Source organism: Capsicum annuum, chromosome 3, assembly GCF_002878395.1.
Source record: "Capsicum annuum cultivar UCD-10X-F1 chromosome 3, UCD10Xv1.1, whole genome shotgun sequence".
Classification (NCBI taxonomy): Eukaryota; Viridiplantae; Streptophyta; class Magnoliopsida; order Solanales; family Solanaceae; genus Capsicum; species Capsicum annuum.
The window spans coordinates 150145520-150159735 of record NC_061113.1 but is presented as its reverse complement, the minus strand read 5'-3'; the positions used below and the strand labels follow the sequence as shown (position 1 = coordinate 150159735).

The 14216-nt window shown below is 35.8% G+C and overlaps 1 non-coding gene across 1 annotated transcript; it reads left to right on the top strand.

Annotated features, from left to right (window-relative positions):
- The first annotated feature begins 1592 nt into the window (after positions 1-1592).
- Positions 1593-1698, top strand: LOC124897458. Its single transcript, XR_007054176.1, has one exon. It is a non-coding gene; the product is annotated as a small nucleolar RNA R71 (small nucleolar RNA).
- The last annotated feature ends 12518 nt before the right edge of the window (positions 1699-14216 follow it).

The window sequence follows — 14216 nt, the reverse complement described above, 5'->3', positions numbered from 1 at the left end:
CTAACCAGAATCAAAAGATATCCAGTCAAAACATGCCCCCACTATAGCTAAAAAAACCAAAGAAATAAAAATGATATAATAAAGTCCATAGCAAGAAATAAGGTCTTTCGGAGTTAGGAATCTCACCACTTCAGTATGACTCAAAAGTTTCCCCGAATCACCAAGTCACTGAGTAAGAGGAGTGAAAGTATACATAGTTCCTCCATTACGTGGGGATACAGTGCCCGGAGGCAATTAGCGGAGTGAACACTAGCATATTACTCAGGGATAAAGATAAAGTAATATCATTAATTCAAAACCAAATAAAATAACCATATGCAATGACATACATACATATATATGTATATCATGCCGGAATAAGGAACAAGGTTTAGCATGCATTTAAACCCTTAACCTGGATTGTGTATCTTTACCATCATAAATCTACCCATGGGCTATATGGGTCTAGTGTTACCCTCTGAATGGGCCCCAATGTGTGTTACCGCATAAACCGAAGATATCATAAATTTCTGGGGATTCCCGTGTACTCTTCTCCCTCTATGATACATATATACAAGTATAGACTTTAGGAATTCCCATGTACCCCACAAGCATATGGTCACCAAGACCAACCCTCATATCGGCAAACATGAGTTTCCAACTAGTCATAACTAATATAGTACCTACCTAGGTCAGATACTGGACAACCTATGACTACACATCACGACTCGTAACCTATTCTCATGGCTCTTAGTGAGCCACTCAGACTCAAAGAAGAACTTAGACAATTCCACACTAGTTTGGTTACAACTTAGGCCCCTATAACTGTAACCATACCATATGACTCATATGATGAGTCGTCAACAAGGCAGTGAGCTCAAAGCTTAAGGAATTTTGCAATGGCCAAAAATCTGAGATATTCCATTTTTTTAGTTCACAACGGTATCACTAGGTAGGCCTCCTCTTTATCTAACATTAAGTTGAGTGGAGATTTGTCCAATTTGTCTAATACATCTTTGGTCCTGAATTTTGTGGGATTAATAGAATTGGACTATATACCCTTTACTCAATCATGGGGAGGCACATATCAATCATATTCCCTTTTCTTGTCTCTCCAATCATGATCTCTATCATGATCACACCAATTTTGCTCTCTTGCATGCTTCATCCAACCTTGGTTCCCACCTTGCCTTTGCTAGGTCGGGTGGGAACCCACCAAATAGTTAGCCAAATACCAAATTTCTTCGTTAAGACTCTTGGATTCTTCTTCATCATAACCCTTGGATGCCACGTCATTCAACATTTTTATTGGTGCACTTATCATATATTTCATTAGCAACTCTAATTGTGTCATCATTTTTGCTATATTTTCTGCTCTCTCTTTATCTCTTTTTCTTTGCTCTTTATAAACATAGGAAGTGGTAGGATACCCTTTAGCTAGCTCGGTGTTTTGGGTATGCCATCCCCAATTTTGCTTTGTGACTTTCTCTAGAAAATTTGTAGCCACATTATAAGACAACTTTACAAGTGAACCCCCAACCGCATTATCCACCACGATTTTGTTTAGTTGATCAAAAACCCAGTAGAACATTTGGAGAAGCATCTTCTCTGGAACCTCACGGTTGGGACATTGCATGAGTTTCCCACTAAATCTCTCCCACACCTCATATAGAGGTTCTCAATTCAATTAATGAAAATTAGTGATTTCCTCATAAAGGCAATATCTTGGATGATGGGAAGTATTGATCTAAGAATGCAATGGTAAGTTCATCCCATGATATGAGCGGACCATCCAAAAAAGATTGAAGCCACAATACCACCTCACCCATTAGAGAAAACTGGAAGAGACGTAACCATATGGACTCTGGTGAGATGGAGCAATGTCGAATGGGGCACAAACTTTCATAAAATTCTTCAAATGCAAGTTGGAGTTTTCATGAGCTTGCCCCCAAAAGAGACCCTTCATTTGAAGCATGTGCAACATAACACTCGTGACGTGGAATACCTCGTTCCCTTGATTAGGTGGGATATGGATGGTACTCATGTGTACAATATAATAGAGTTTCTCCTTGTCATCAAGTGGACCAACAAAAGTCTAGGCATTGCTTACGTGGTAAGTCATGGTGTCGTGGACACTATTGAATTCACCAAAACAAATAAAAAAAACAAACAAAGTAAGACAAAACTACCATGGGTATACCCAAATCTACAATCAACACCACACAAGTGAAAACTAAGTCTCACTAACCAGCATTGGCGCCATTTTGATCATTCTCACCTATACCATAGTTTTCATATAGGATGATCGTTATCAATAAAGCTCAGCTCATGTTGAGGCTGAATCCTCTAGGAATAAATCTAGTCTTCAAACCCTATAGGTGTTGATAGCGTCTAAGTGTATGCACATAGTGTCAAAAGAAATTAAATGCATGAATTAAAATTGGGGGATTGGTTTGGAAAGTTATTTTACTAAAGTCTATTCAAACTAGAAATTAAAGGTAATTGTGAATGAGATTTCAATATGAGACAATTTTTGGGATTATGTCTTTCTAAGGGCAAATAATGCATGGGTTCGTGACAATTGGAGGTAAATTTTAGTTGATGACTACATGGGTAACCTAGGTTAGGGGTTGTTGATGCTAGTTTGTCAACCAAACCTCAAGATTATCACCTATGGATCCTTTTGGGTACCTCATGAATATGGCAATCAAACCCACCTAATACCTCAATTGGGCATCCCTATTTTTAGGAAGATGCCTAAGACCTAGCTAATTCTTAATTCACCCTTATGTCTAAGATAATGAAAAGAGAATTAGCTACATCTAACTATTGGTCACTAATGCCTTGTTACCCATACCCCTCTTTCAAGGATGATATAGGGTCCAAAAGTATACTCACGTCCCTCTTTCAAGGATGATATGAGATTTTACAAATTTGGGGTTTTCACCCATAAATCCCAACTAAATCAAGAAAGCATTAGTAAAACCATCATCAACAACCAAGAATCTAAACTAATAAATCGCAACCCACACATATTTGCACCCATTTCAACATACTTCCAAGATAAATGCTTAGTTACTCATGAAGTTAGGGAGAAATATTATACCAAAAGGATCATTCAATGCTTCCATGGAAATTGAAAGTAAGAAGATTCTTTAATTTAACTTCAATTGTACTAAACTCAAATTGAAAATTTAAACACAATAGTTTCTCCAAATTAGTAGGGTTTACAAATTATCCAAATTCAATTTTCAAAGTGTTGAATGCCAAATAAGAAAGGGTTTTTGCCATTTATGAGATTGGAGGTCAGCTACAGAAAATTACATAATTTCACCTGCGTATAAACTCGCTATGTCACGATAGCTGCAGCTTGCCCATGATCGTAACTATCACGACTGCTGTAAGACCCTTGCGATGGTCGATGGTTGACCAAGTTTAACTTATCACGATTACGACCCACAGACCATGATTGTGGTAACTGAGGGCCAGATCCTCCTCGTGTTTTTCTAGCTTTTGCACTTCTGTTCCCATTTTGATCCTTTTTCAACTTATTTCGCTATTTTTCTTCTTATCACCTGTAGACCTGTAAAATATGATATTAGTTCATCCAAATGACAAAATTGTCTTATTCATATCATTAAATCATAGTAGTGTGCACAAATTTGGACCATAAATGAGTGGTAACTTTACCACTCATCAATGACACACCCAAATCGCAGAGGCATTCTACATTCGAGGTCTAAAAACACCCCAAACCTATTTTAAAAATTCCAAAACTCTCCTGGATTACCCTTTTAATATGCCTAAACACATTTCAACTCAAAAATAGATGTTTTAAACTCAGGTAGGCCAAAAATAAAATCTTCAAAATCTTGGGGTCTTAAAAATGGCTATGTTTTTTGTACTTAGTGTGAAATTAAAGCCTTGGGCCCCTTTAAACATGCATCTAGTAACTGAAACATGTCAAGAATCTTATGGGGTATTACAACATCTCCCCTAGGATCATTCATCTCCAAATGAAGATACTAAGAAAATTGAGATCAAACACTGAATACTTATGAGCTGAATCATGATTAAATAACTGAATCTAAAGCATGATACATGGACTAAAATAAATTCATGAATGCATGCAATGACATAAGGATGGTTATATAACTGAAATATAAAATAAGAGGATCACTTAAGGAAAAACCATTACCTCACACTGGATCTGAATTTGTGGAGAAGAGATGCGGATACTTGGCTCGCATATCTATTTCTGCTTCCCACATAGCTCCTTCAATAGACTAATTTCGCCATAGAACTTTAACCAAGGGACTTCTATATTGCTCAACCTACAAATCTGATGGTCAATAATCTTAATTGAGACTTCTTAGTAAGAGAGACTATCTTTCACATCTATACTCTCTAAAGAAATAACAGAAGTTAAGTCACCAATACATTTCTTTAGCAAACAGACATGAAACACCGGATCTATTGAAGCTAAATCTACAGGGAACTCTAACTCATAAGCTACCTTCCTAAAACATTCCAAAATCCTTTATGGGCCAACAAATGGGGATTGAGCTTTCCCTTCTGGCAAAATCTCTTCACCCTTTTCATACGTGAAATTTTAAGATAAACTAAGTCACTAATGTCAAACTCAATATCTCTTCTCCTCACATCTTTATAAGATTTCTGATAAATTTGGGTTATCTTCAGCCCTTCTCGAATTAACTGTACTTTCTCTATTATCTCACGCATTGAATCTAGTCATATCAAAGCAGCCTCACCTACTTTAAACCAACTAATAGAAAATCTACACCTCCTCCCATAAAGATCCTTAAATAGAGCCATCTGAATAATAAAGTAATAGCAGTAGTTATAGGAAAACTCAATCAAAGATAAGTGGTTATCCCAAATACCATTAAAGTCAATAACACGAGCCCTTAATATGTCCTCTAAAGTCTGAATAGTTTTCTCTTCCTGACATTTATCAGAGGATGAAAAGTTGTATTGAGATAAACTAAGGTACCAAGACCTTTCTAAAAAGTCTTCTAAAAGTGTAAGGTAAATTGAGTACTTCTATCTGAAATAATAGTTAGCGGAACTCCATGCAAATTTACCAACTGTCTAAGATAGAGTAGCAAAATCCTCAGCTAGATACAAAGTATGAACTTGTAAAAAATGGGCTGACTTGGTCATTCTATCTATAATGGCTCAAATTGAATCATGTTAATGACGTGTACGAGGCAACCCTATCACAAAATCCATGTTCACTACCTCCCACTTCCAAGAAGGGATATTGAATTACTAAAGCATACCACTAGGCCTTTAGTGCTCAACCTTACCCTGCTGACAATTCGAACACTTAGCCATAAACTCTGCAGTATTTTTCTTCATACAACTCCACCAATAGACTTCTCACAAATCACAGTACATCTTAGTGGCTCCTGCATAAATAGAATATCGCACACCATACAATTCAGCTAATATTCGATGTCTCAGATCATCGACATATGGAAAACATAACCTGCCTTAAAAATAAAGCACACAATTTCCCTCTTGGGAATAAACCACAACCTTCTGATCCCTAATTGCCTTCTTCAACTTGATAAATATGGGGTCCCTATCTTACTTTTTGTTCACTTAGGCAATCAATGAAGATTTTGAACCATTCTGAACCCATATACTAACTTTAGCTGAATGATCCAACCAAACACCAAACCTACCAAGATGATGAACCTCATGGACCAACTCTTTTTTATCATCCTCAATATGTGCAATACTTCCAATAGAAAATCTACTAAGGGCATCAGGAACTATATTTTCCTTACTCGAGTGATACATCACAGTCATATCATAATCCTTTAAAAACTCCAACCACCTTCTTTGATGAAGATTTAGGTCTTTCTACATGAACACATACTGAAAAATCTTATGATCCGTGAACACATCAATATGAACCCCATAAAGGTAATACCTCTAAATCTGTAAGGCAAAGACAAATTCTGCCAACTCAAGGTCATGGGTAAGGTAAATTTTCTCATGGGGTTTAAGTTGTCTAGAGGGATATGGTATGACCTTACTTACTACATTAACACACAACCAAGACCACTCTAGAATTATCATAATAAACTACAAACCCATCTATTCCATTTGGTAAAGTCAAGACTAGATTAAAAGTAAGTCGAGTCTTCAACTCTTGAAAACTTCTTTCGCAGGAATTTGACCACTAAAATTTAACTTTCTTTTGGGTTAATTGAGAAATGGGGAAAGCACTAAGAAAACCCTTCAACAAACTATCTATAGTAACCAACTAAACCCAAGAAACTCTTGATATCTAATGGAGAGATGGGTCTAGGTCAGTTTTTTACTGCTTTGATCTTTTGAGGATCAACTTGAATGCCATCACCAAAAATATTATAACCAAGGAAAGATACTAATCTCAACCTGAATTCATACTTACTGAACTTATCAAATAACTGGACATCCTTAAGAGTCTATAATAGAAGCCTCAAATAGTCTGCATAATCACTTTTATTATGGGAATAGACGAGGATATTATCTATGAAGACTATAATGAACATGTCCAAATACTTCTTGAACACTCTATTAATCAAGTCTATAAAAGTTGTAGGAGCATTCGTTAGTCCAAAATACATAATTAAGAATTCAAAGTGACCATATCGAGTTTTGAAAACTATCTTTGGGATGTCATATTCTCTTACTCTAAGCTGATAAGAGACGGATCTGAGGTCTGTGTTAGATAAATAGCTTGCACCTTGAAGTTGGTCAAAAAAGTCATCAATTCTAGGGAGAGGATACTTATTATTGATCATGACTTTGTTTAACTAAAGGTAGTCAATGCACATTCTGAGGGACCTATCCTTCATGCACATGAAGAGGACTGGAGCACCCCATGGAGAAACACTAGACCTGATAAAACCCTTATATAAGAGATCTTTTAATTTTTTCGTTAATTTTTTAAGCTCAGATGAAGCCATTCTATAAGTTGGAATTGAGATAGGTTGGGTGTCTAGAATGAGATCTACTCTGAAGTCAATTTTTCTTTTAGGAGGAACTCTGAAAAGATCTTCGAGGAATACTTCTGGAAACTCATTCACTACTCGAACTGACTCAAGACTTAGATTTTTAGAATTTGATACCTTGACTCAGACGAGATCGTAATACATCCCTTGGATATCATCTTTATTGCCTTAATATAATATATAAACTAACCCGTAGGCACAGAAGTACTATCCCTCTATTCAATAATAGGCTTATTAGGAAACTGGAACTGGACAATTCTATTTCTACAATTAACTGAGGCACAACACAAGTAAAGCCAATCTATGCTGAGAATGACATCAAAATCAATCATCTCTAAATCCACAAGATCAACTAAAGTAACTTTTTAAGACACTGTAATCAGACAGTTTTTGTATACCCATCTAGCTATAATAGAACTACCCACCAAGGTAGACACTAAAAAAGGCTCTACTAACATTTTGGGACTGACACTAAAGTATATAGCTATATAAGGAGTCACAAAGGAAAGTAAAACTTCAAGGTCTAACAATGAATAAACATGAAGATGAAAAACTTAATGGTGGCACTGGTGGCACTAGAGGTGATGCCCTGCTGAGTTGGGTGACCTGATGTACCTAATGAAAGTTGGAATGGCATTATTAAAGAACATTCTTTCCTTTTTTGCCAACTACTGGGAAATCCTTGATCCTATGGCCTGGATTGCCACATCTAAAACACACATCACTGCCTACTCTATAATCTTCCTGATGATTCTTACTATATTTCCTACAAAGTAGATTGGTATGACCACTATTTACACTATCTTAGGACTTAAATCCTGGCACTTTATCCTGAGTTTCTTGCCTAAATTTAGGCACTGGTGCCCTGGCTGAACATGGGGCTGAAGCTAAAAATTTTTGGCAAAACTGAGAATGACTACAACCTTTCAACCTTGGCTGAGAAAGTTGAAGCTACCTATTTTGGTCCTCTTATTTATCCTTTTCTTCTCCTTACTCTTCTCCTCCTCAATTTTTTGATCATGGACTATCAACCTAGAGAGATCTATATCCTTGATCAATATAGATATTTTTCAATCCTTAACCACTTTCTTAGAAACTCCCAACATAAACTTACTCATCCTGTACCTAGAATCGACCACCATAGTTGGAGCATACCTTGCCAACAGAGTAAACTTGAGTGTGTACTCTTTTACACTCATATTACCCTACTTCAAATTAATAAACTCCTAAATGTTTGCCTCCCTCAACTCTAATGGAAAGAACCTATTAAAGAAGGTCGTGGAAAACTTCTCCTACTCTATAGGTCCTGTCTCAACACGTCTGTCCTTCTTTCACTTCTTAAAATAAGTATGAGCTACTCTCTACACCTGATAAGTAGCTAAGTCAGCACTCTTACTCGAAGTGATACCTATAATGCCAGCCACCTTCTGCACACAATCTAAAAACTTTTGTACATTCTTCTCAAACTTAGATCCAAAACAAAATAGAGGATTCATTTGAGTAAAGTCTCAGATCCTAACTGAAGTTCTATTCATCACTAGATTGGTTAGGGCTGGTTATTCTGAGCAGCCATAGAATAGGCCAAAGTTGTGAAAGTAGCCCTGAATTCATCATGAGAAATATGTTCCTTCATAGGATCTTTCTGAACATTTGGTGGTGTGGATTGATCCCCATTTCTTCTTTCGTTGTTTTTTCTGGAAGGTATTTTCTATAAATGGATAAAGGATGAGTTAAAAAGGAAATTCAATAGTGCTCATGCTCTTTCACACGATATAAATACTGAAAGAAGGAAAACTTTGCTAAACTGTCTCGCGGCCTCTTGCCCATAAATATGGTGAGCTCCATACCCATGCATAAGACTTTACTCAATTCATCTTTTAGATACCTTAGGAAACTTTTAAACCTTAGGCTGTATTACCAAGTTTTTTCATGACTCGAGGCTAACCCCTAGTCGTAACATGGTAGTTAAGGCCACAAGTAACCCCAATCTAACCTATGATCTAGTACCTACAGTGAGCACTGAATAAAATAATAATAAAATATCATATGTGAAAGTTGAATTGATATAAATACCAACATATCTGAATTACTAATAAAAGAAATTGAAAATAAATTTGAATATCTAAATATCTAAATAACTAGTTTGACCATTTGAAAGCCTCTAAAATATGAGAAGGTGATGGGACAAACCCCCAACTAAATCTAAATGACTGAAATAAAGTAAAATGATGAATGAAACTGAAAATATCCTATCCTCAATGTATGAGGACTCACCACTACTGTAGCTGAGAGGTTTTAAGCTGACTAAGGACGATCGGGGAACTGAGTGTCCGAACCAATATTGTGAAATAAAATAGTGCAAAGGAGAGTATGCGGTTAATACTTTGAATGAAGTGGTACGTAAGATCGGGACTAATTAAAATGCATATAGATACTAAACATAAATACATACACATGTAAAATGAATGCAAGACCAAGTAAAGCATGTACTGATATGATCTAAATAACTGATACATAAATGTTGATAAACTAAACACTTGGTTATGGAAACCTATATTGATATAACCCGAACATTAAACTGGAACTGTGGGAGCTATTATATAATTAATATGCCCCAATCTGAGCTAATCGGGGTCCAACCGGTAACCCCAGCTAGAAGGGTGTCAGTACCTTGCCATGGGTACTAACACTGGCTATGTGGATCCACTAAACTAGTGTCCCAGAAAACTAGGGTATCACCCTATACTGGCAGGTGACCCTAAGAGAGTGTCAACCCTCATTAGGTAGAAAGACCTCTCAAAGCCTATATTGTCTACACAGTTTTAGAACTCCAGAATGCTACTAAAGGTCACAACCTCTATTGGCAGGTAAGCCCCTATCCCTGGGTTTACTCGGTATTAAATCCTACTCCCAACTAAACTGACGTTGATTCTGACTAAACTTAACTAGGCATCAAAACTGATAATGATCAATATGATTATAGAAAACTGAGTATGATAATAGAATCATGATTTGTTTGGCTTTCTACTTGAAAGTCTGAAACATGTGTAAACATATAGGTATCGAGTGTTCATGACCCGCCAGCACTAAATGATACTTTAGGTATGATAAAATCATTTAAAACACTACTAAAAAGTCATGAGTCTGATACCCAAAACAAAGTACATCTCACTAAACTAATAAAAACCATGAATTTTCAATTTGGGGATGTGTCAAAATTAGGAGGAAAAAATGCTCATATGGTTTATTCATTATTTGGGAAACTGAAATGGTATTCACTGAACATGATATGTGTGATTGAAATTCAAAGCATATGATAACATAATCCACATGGAGAAACATATTGGCATGGCTTGAATTTAAAACTACTACAAAAACATGGATTAAATTTATGATTAACATTGATAGTTTTATAAAAGAGGATAAGAAGTTCATACTTGAATGAAAAAGGGATTTTAGGACTCAATGGGTAGAAGAAACCCATTGATAAATACCCCACATACCTTAATTGCTTTAATCCTTGAAGAAAAAGCTTGGAATTGGAACCTTGAATGGTTGAGTCATCAGGAAAAAATCTTGAAATTATGTTCTTAAGAATGGGTATGGGTTTTACGTATGATAACTAATAGGGAATAGGGAAATTAATGCCCCTTTAGGGTTTTATTTCATGAATTAAGTTTTTGGGAAGAGGGGGGGGAAACAAAATACCCCCTTGGACTTTAATTAGACTTGTAGGAAAATATAGCCTCCATGGCACGGAGGCTATATCGAAGACTAGCCTTCATGACATGGCGTGTATCGCAAAGACTAACTTCCATGACACACCGTTTATTGCAGAGGTCTAGCCTCCGTGACAAGCCTAAATTGCGGAGGCATTCTGCCTCTGAGGAAAAACACCCCAAAACTATTTTGGAAATTTCAAAACTCTCCCAGATGACCCTTTTAACATCCCTAAACACATTTCAACTCAAAATTTGATGTTTTAAACTCGAGAAGGCCAAAAATAATATCTTCAAAATCTTAGTGTCTTAAAAATAGCTTAGAATTTTGTACTTAGTGTGAAATTAAAGCCTTGGTCCCCTTTAAACATGCGTCTAGTAGCTGAAACGTGTCTAAACTATTACGGGGTATTATAAACTCATAGCCTAGACTATGAGTCATGGTGACAACTAATGGCCAGTGACCACGAGTCATTACAAGACCCGTAGCGACTAAGAGCTATTTTCTTGCACGTTCTTCATTAAAAATAATTTGGTTATTTCACTTTCTCTACACTATTTCTACGACATAAAACATTCCCTTAGCCCTATTTCCACTCATTTAAAATAACATAAACACTCTCTTCTCTCTCAAATTCTCCAATCAAGAACAAGGTTAGGGTTTCTTGGGATTTAACATCAAGGGCTCAATTTGTGGTTTCTCTTTCAAATTCCTTGGTATTTCAGGCATATATCTCCTTCTTTAACTTGGTTTTTCATAAATGGCATGTGTTTAGTTATTGTTTATGTGATTTTAAGATGTGGACTTCTAATGATCGGTTAAGGGTTTTGAATGACTGTTACTTGGTTTGTTTTCCCATAGTTTAGGAATTATTATGCATGTTTTAATTTACTGGTTGTTGAACTAAACATGTTCATGGGTTTGGTGAATAGTAAGGGATTGTGGCATTCCCATAATTTTATAAAACTTGGCTTAGCATTAACATTAACCTCAACCCACCTGTAAATTTGGTTTTTGAACATGGAAATATGCATGAGTTAACCCACTTTTGAACTATTACATTTTCCACAAGGTTAATAATGGAACATAAATGAGTTTGGAAAGTCCTTGATGGCCATGGTTTGGTTTTAAATTATTTTATAAGGCCTTGGCAGCCATAGTATAATTTTTAAATTAGAACTCATGGGTCATGGATTCCTCTAGGTTGATGGATAATTGGAATGGCATAATTCTATAAGCTTGCAAGCGTATTAGTATGACTATGCGACGTGGTAATACCTAAATGGAAAATTTCTTGGTTAAATGAAAGGGGTTATGTGTAAATATTTTAATTGGGCTTAAAGTGGGTTGTGTAGCTCACTGTAAAAGATGGAGGTCCCGAAAGGACCAAAACTTGAAACCATGTTTGCCGGCGTGGGGGTCTTTATGATCGTGTTCATAGTTCATACTTACATATATATATATATATATATATATATATATATATATATATATATATATATATATTGGATTGGCTGGGGTCGAGGCATTCCCTGGCCCATCCTAGGATTTACCTAGTTCGTACGGCTAACACGTACTGGAACCCTTTCAGTAGGAAAAGCTAAACCCATATAGCCTGTTGGTGCCCTTAGGATGGTTAGAGCTACACGGTCTAGGTTAATGGTTTTAAATTTCATGTGTAAACCTTGTTCCCTATCCCAACATTATGTATATATAGATGTTCTCATATATATGAACATGTATATTGAGTTTGGAATTGATTTTGAAATGGCATTATTTTATCCCTTCCCTGAGTTACATGCTAGCACTCACCTTGCTAACCATCCCCAAATGCTATATCCTTTTATGATGTAAGGTCCTAGGGGTTTCTTCTATTCATTTAAGCGGTGTTAGATGGAGTGATTGTCTATCAGATTTGTGGTGAAGTGGTGAGCTTTCATCTTTCATAAAGCTTGGTCATTCTATCAGTTTCTTTCCATAATTTAGAATTTAAGAGTTTATATTAACATTATCATTATCATTGTCACTGTCATGGTCGGAGACATGTCCCGACCTAGTATGATATTCGAGTTGGTTTATAGGCTTTTGTGGACATATGTGGGTTTGGATAGTATTGTTGACTCTTAGAGCTTTTTCTTGAGTTACATTAACTATTTTTATCTCTCTTTGGTTGTATTCTATTTTTTTATTATTTTGATTATGTTTGGATTGGATAGGCTATGGGGGTGGTCTCCGGCCCTCGGTGGGCTTGAGATGCCCGTAACAACTAGGCTCGGGGTTGGGTCATGATAGTTAGTCATTTGTTGCATTATGCATATGTCTATATCTATTTGATTATTTCCAACAGATGAGACATCTGTTACAACTGATAATATATCTGTTGCAACAAATGACTTATCTGTTTGATTATTTCCAATAGATGTATCGTCTGTTGCAACAGATAATGCATTTGTTACAATATTTGAACTTAGTAATCTATTTTTAGGAATTATTTATAAGTTTCCAAATCTAAGGATGAAATAGAATTCATGACAATACAAGTGAACTTCAATTTAAATTACTAAACAATTGTCATCACCAATTAAAAAATATAATTAACTAAAATACTAAACATAAATTATTGTCATCAATAATATTTTTACATATCCAGGTAAATAAATTACAACCCAAATCAAGGATCCAAACTTTTACAGGCTACCCCAGCAGCCCAAACCTCTTGCATCCTTGCCACTGTGTTGTCATTCAATATTATCCCTTGAATTGTCATAACTGTGCCAATTTGCAAACATTCAATAAATGCAAGCAAGTATGACCTACACGCGGCACCGGTCTTATTTTTGGGAAGGTCCCATTTTTGACCTTCAAAAGACCTTTTTTCATTGAGCAAATTCTCTAGCAAGTGATTCATTATGCCACTTTACTTCAACATTTTTGGGAATAACTCCAACAGTGGCTCCATGCAGATCAAAAATTCTAACTCTTCAAAGACTAGTAAATTATAGTCGTAAAAATTTATGACTCTCATATTCATAAGGATCTTAACAATCACAATATGTTTATTCTTCAAGCTCATTATTACATGAATCCTGTTTGCCCTAATCCAATCCATGGCACATGAAAATGGCATTTTCCCTCTACAATATTCAATAACATCATCATCCCATACAAACTCAGCGATTAACTTCTCGATTTTTCTACCACCGAGAGTTTTCGCTACTTCACTGAGTTTGTTGTACCTACTTAAGAAGTTATTGTAGAAGTTGAGGTCCATGATCTTATCCTCAAGATAATAATGCTTTGTGAAACTAAGGTCCCTCTTCCTCGTAGGGTAAAGAATTCCATCAACATACTAATATAAGAATATATTTTAAATAAATTAGTAACTTATAATAAAAATTGAAATGATATAACAGATAGGCCATTTGTTTGATAGGTTCTCTAAATTTGTTAACAGATTACCTATCTACTACAACTTACGTAACAGAT